A 4,850-nucleotide genomic window follows, 5' to 3' on the forward strand; every position below is an offset into this window, starting at 1 on the left:
GCCCAATTTGTTTTTCCTATAGCTCCCTCCTTTTTTTTTTAATTATGGTAAAATACACATAACCTAAAATTTACTATTTTTTTAAAAGAAGATTTTATTTATTTATTTGAAAGAGAGAGAGAGACAGCCAGCGAGAGAGGGAACACAGGCAGGGGGAGTGGGAGAGGAAGAAGCAGGCTCCCAGCAGAGGAGCCCGATGCAGGGCTCATCCCAGGACTCTGGGATCACGCCCTGAGCGGAAGGCAGATGCTTAACGACTGAGCCACCCAGACGCCACTAAAATTTACTATTTTAACCATTTTTAAGTGTGTTTTTCAGTGGCATTCACATTGTCGTGCAACCATCGTTTAAGTGGTCATTTTTAATAGTGAACCTGTGAATCCACCACCCAAAGGTGAGGAGCTTGACGATAACCTCCATCTAACCGATGGCCCCTCCCACCCACGTGTGCGGTCCCCTCCCTAGGTAATTACCGCTTTGAATCCTCGGGTCATCATCCCCTTGTTTCTTTTGTATTAGCGTTATTCCAGGTGTATGTACCCCTCTAATTCTTTTTCATTTTATTTGTAACATTACAAATGAGATATTATGCTGTATGGAATCTTTTGGAACTTACTTTTTTCACCTAATATTGTCAAGACTCACCCCTGTTGGGGCACCTGGGTGGCATGGTTGGTTGAGGGACGGACTTGGCTCAGGTCCTGATCTCAGGATTATGAGATCCGCTCAGCATGGAGTCTGCTTGAGATTCTCTCTCCTTCTCCCTCTGCCTCTCCCACTCATGCTCTCTTTCTCTCTCTCTCTAAATAAATAAATCTTAAAAAAAAAAAAGATTCATCCCTATTGTTCCATGTTAGTGTAAGTCATTGTTTTGGCTGCTTTTGACTATCCCGTTGTGTGACTAGTCTTTGTATCTGGCATGCCCCAGTTCCAGTCCACCTACATCTTGAAGGCACAGCCCCTTTTTCTTAAGATAACTTGAGTGTGTCTTTCTTCCGCACAACTAAGACAGCCAGGCTAAAACAACCATGCTTAGATGTTGCCAGCGCAAAGTCACAGTAATGCTGATGTAAGGGAAGCAGTGAGAATAATTCTTGGAAAGGTCGAAGACTGGTCACATCCATGAGAAAAGGCCCTCTGTCCGCATGATTTATCTACAGAGTGAGGTTTGCACTGAGCAGTGATGGAAATTAAAGAGGCAGCTTTAGGACCTCCAGAGTGACCCCAAATGGAAATCATTTAGCAGCACACAAATGGCAGAATTGTCATAAAAATCAAATGAGATAATGATATGTGGGAACACTTTGTAAACCCCAAAGCCATTTTATAAATGTCTAGTTGTATTATTATTGCTATCATTATCCATTTGCATGATCTGGGCAAATTATTTTCCCATCCCCCCATGTTAAAGTGGGTGTCTGTTCATAAGGTGCCACAGCAGGACTGGATTTCAGGTAGGAAGAGAGAAGGCGGAAGATATGAGTATTCATCCAAAATTCTACCTCATCCTTGGTCCCTGCAATGGATCTTCATGGTAAGAATTACCTGTTTTACAGATGAGAACACTGAGCTTGATGACATGCCCAACGTCCTGTAACCAACACAGATAGACTTCGGATTCAAATCCAGCTCTGTCCAAATCCAAAGCCAGTTTTCTGTCTTGCCACACTTCCTGATATCTGCCCATACAGCCCTCATTCTTTCCTCATGCCCTGCCCTAACTTGGCAGGAAGAAAACCTCCTCTTTATGATCTTTTCGGTTTTTTTTTTTTTTCTTTCTTTCTTCTTCCTGTCTACTGATGAACTAACATGGAGTCTAAGTAAAAATATCTTTGGGAAGACTGGGAGCCTTCCCTGCGTTAATCTGTGAATTTTAATCTGGGCACTGGGAAACCAGGGGCAGCTATGCTTGGGTTGGCTTGTCACTTGGGTTCCCATTTACAGTGGTCCTGCGTGGCCTGCAGGAGAGTGTATTTCACACAGGGCCATAAGACCCATGATCTGGTACAGGCAGCACCTCTACCTGCTTCAGGTAAAACATCCAATCTGGCTGTAAAATGCAACTGTTAATACCTGTCCTGCTACCCAACAGGGGCTAAGATCAGACGAGGTAATATGCTGTGACTTGATATGATCAGATGAGGTAATAGATGGGAAAACAGTTTGAGAACTGCAAAGCATCCCCTCCACCATCCCCCTGCGTTAATGTAAGCTGGTGTTTCTTTTTATTGTTATCATTGCCTCTCAGCAGAGCGCTCTCCCAGGAAAAGCCCTAGAGTAGGAGATCCTAATACCGACCGAGGTTTGAGAACAGCCAGAAGGCGAGTAACATGAAGCCATTTAAAGCAAACCAGAGGAAGTCCAGTCTCTGACTATTTATTTTATGAAGTTAGCGGCTGGATATGTTAAGCAAATGTTTTCTTAATTGTGGCAGTACGAGAAAACAATGGGGCAAGAGCTGCCGGAGACTGGAGTATCAGGCCTCCACCCCTCTTACCCCCCCACCCCCCCCAAATCTCTAGAGAATGACAGGAAAAAATTAAAGACAGGGCTTTTCTTTTCGTGGTCACATGTCTACGCTGCTGCTGTAATAAGAACCTGCACCAATTAGAAATGTTTCACCTCCTCCCCTCTGCCCCTCCCCGGGCACATTTCAGAGCAGGCCGGGTTGTGGACTCCAGGAGTTTGCCAAACACAGCAAACACTGCCGTGCGAGCGGCTGAAGGGGGCTCTTTCCACTCCGACCTCCCTCCCTTCCTCCTCCGCTCCCTCCCTTCCACACTGTTTTCATTTACTAGGACTTCCTCCTCCGGGCGAGGGAGGGAGAGGAAAGACGCTGCTGGGCGCCTGGGGCGTGAGTGTGTGTGTGCGTGTGCGTGTGTGTGAAGTGGAGTGAGTGGTGGAGTGTAAAATGCTGTAATGGGAGGAAACCGAGCCGCGTCTGAGTGCCCGGGACTGCAGCGGCCGTTCTGATCGCGGTGGCACCTGAGCACACGCTTCCCCGAGCAAGTGCGACCTGTACCTGCAGGTACGTGTGGCCGCCGGCCTGTCTGGGCAGTTTGGCTTGGGTGTGTGGGTAACGAGAAAGTGAGGCAGCGGTCCAGGTCGGCGTCCCGGGGAGCGGGGAGGCCGGGGAGACCGGGGTGTGCGGGAGGTACCCGCGTGCGCTGAGGTCCCGCGGGTGAGCCCGGTGTGAGCGCCGGCCCCCGGGCGCCGGAGGGGTTGTATGCCCTTGCAGGGGCGGCTTCTGGAGAAGAGGACGTGTGCGGGTCTGAAGCCGAGGGCAGCGTAGGTGCTGCAGGTCGTGCTCAAAGGCTCTGGCACTTGCTGGCTGCGCGTGGGGCGGCAGCAGGTCCAGTGGGTGTGGAGTACGGCTCGACGGTGGACGTCGGTGTCACGTGTGCTGTGTCCACTGGGTGCGTGGGCCCACTGTGTGCGTGTGGGGGACGTGGCTGGCCCACAGCAGCAGGCACCCGGGCGCGCACGAAAGGTTCGTTTGTGCGTGTACACTGAAAGGTGTGTTCCCAACGGCTGGGCCTTGGGGGACATAGATACGTCTGAGATGCCGGGCCCTCGCGCCCTTGGCGACTGGCGCCTCTTCCCGGGGGCCTAGAGCGGCTCCAGGGCCGCAGCGGACATTCCCCGCGGGAGCGCGTCCGCACCCGCCGGGTAGGTGCGAGCTGCCGCGGGGCGTGCGGCGGGCGGGGGAGGGGAAACAAGCCTCTCCTCGGCGTGCGAGGCCCCGCCCCCGCCTCCCTGCCGACTCACCTGGGCTTGGCCGCCCACCTGCTCGTGGGAGGGGCGTGTCCGGGGGCGTGTCCTGGCGGGCCAGGCGGAGCCCGGCGGAGCCCGCGGAGGGCGGGCGGCGCCTCATTCCAGGGATTCCTCGCGCTTCCGCGCTCGCGTCCGCCGCGGAGCCGGCTCGGCGCGCGCCGCCCGCGTGTGCGTGTGGGTGTGCGGAGGGGGAGTCGGTGCGGGAGCGCGGGCGCGAGCGCGCCTGTGCGTCGGCGCGCCCCCGGAGTGCGCCCCGCGCGCTCGGCGGTCCCGCCTCCACCCCGCCCCCGCCCCCCACGGGGCCCGGCCGGCCCGAGGCGGGCGAGCCCAGAGCCGCCGGGCGGTGAGTGCGGGAGAACGGGGCCCGCGAGGGCTGGCCTTGCGGGGAAGCTCCGGTGGGCTGACTCGGAGCAGGACTGAGGGCGTCCTCCTGGAGGGAGGAGGTGGCTGGTTCTCGCGGGGCAACTTGAGGCTCCCAGTGGGAGCCGAAGCTCCAGGGCTCTCGAAGGGAGGTCCGGCTCCGTTGTGGGGGGGGGAGGGTCCCGCGAGGAAGGCGTCCTGGGAGTGCGACGCACGCGGCGGGAGGGAGGCCCGGCGCCCTGTAGAGCCTTGGTTCTGGCCGGCGGCAAAGAAGGGTTGGGTGCAGGACTGCGGGAAGGGGCTGAGGATGGGCAGCTGGGACGGGTCTCCCTTTCTTCCTGTACTCCCTGCCCCTCCCCAAAACAAAACGGCACGCTCTTCCAGCACCGAGTGCAGGCCTCGCCGAAACGCAAAGGTCTTTTACTTTTTTTTTTCTTTTCATTTTTTGCTTTGCTTAAAGTCTCCTTTGATTCCTGACACTGAGACATTGAAATGTCTTAGGTTAGGATGACAGTACTTGCTGGGGCTATTAACTTAGTCTTTATGCACTTTACCGGCATATATTCGTCTATTTAAGCTAGATGATTAAAAAAATCGGTTTCACTTTGATCATTGGTGCTGTACGTTTGCTGGTTGTATTTCCTTCTCTGTGGTTAATAAGAACCAGCAGCCCGGGGGCCGGGGGTGGAGACGGCTCTTCTAGTTTTTATCGCAGC

General features: G+C 54.4%; 1 protein-coding gene across 2 annotated transcripts in view; it reads left to right on the plus strand.

Annotated features, from left to right (window-relative positions):
* The first annotated feature begins 2,710 nt into the window (after positions 1–2,710).
* Positions 2,711–4,850, plus strand: part of VGLL4 (vestigial like family member 4) — a 157,158-nt gene continuing 155,018 nt past the window's right edge. The window contains exon 1 of one of the 2 annotated variants that reach the window (XM_040628446.1): positions 2,711–3,028. The gene's annotated coding sequence lies outside the window, so the exon portion shown is untranslated. The remainder of the gene's footprint in view (positions 3,029–4,850) is intronic. The other variant, XM_008697875.2, reaches the window with a different exon arrangement.

The sequence above is a fragment of the Ursus maritimus genome, unplaced genomic scaffold, assembly GCF_017311325.1.
Source record: "Ursus maritimus isolate PB19 unplaced genomic scaffold, ASM1731132v1 scaffold_14, whole genome shotgun sequence".
Classification (NCBI taxonomy): Eukaryota; Metazoa; Chordata; class Mammalia; order Carnivora; family Ursidae; genus Ursus; species Ursus maritimus.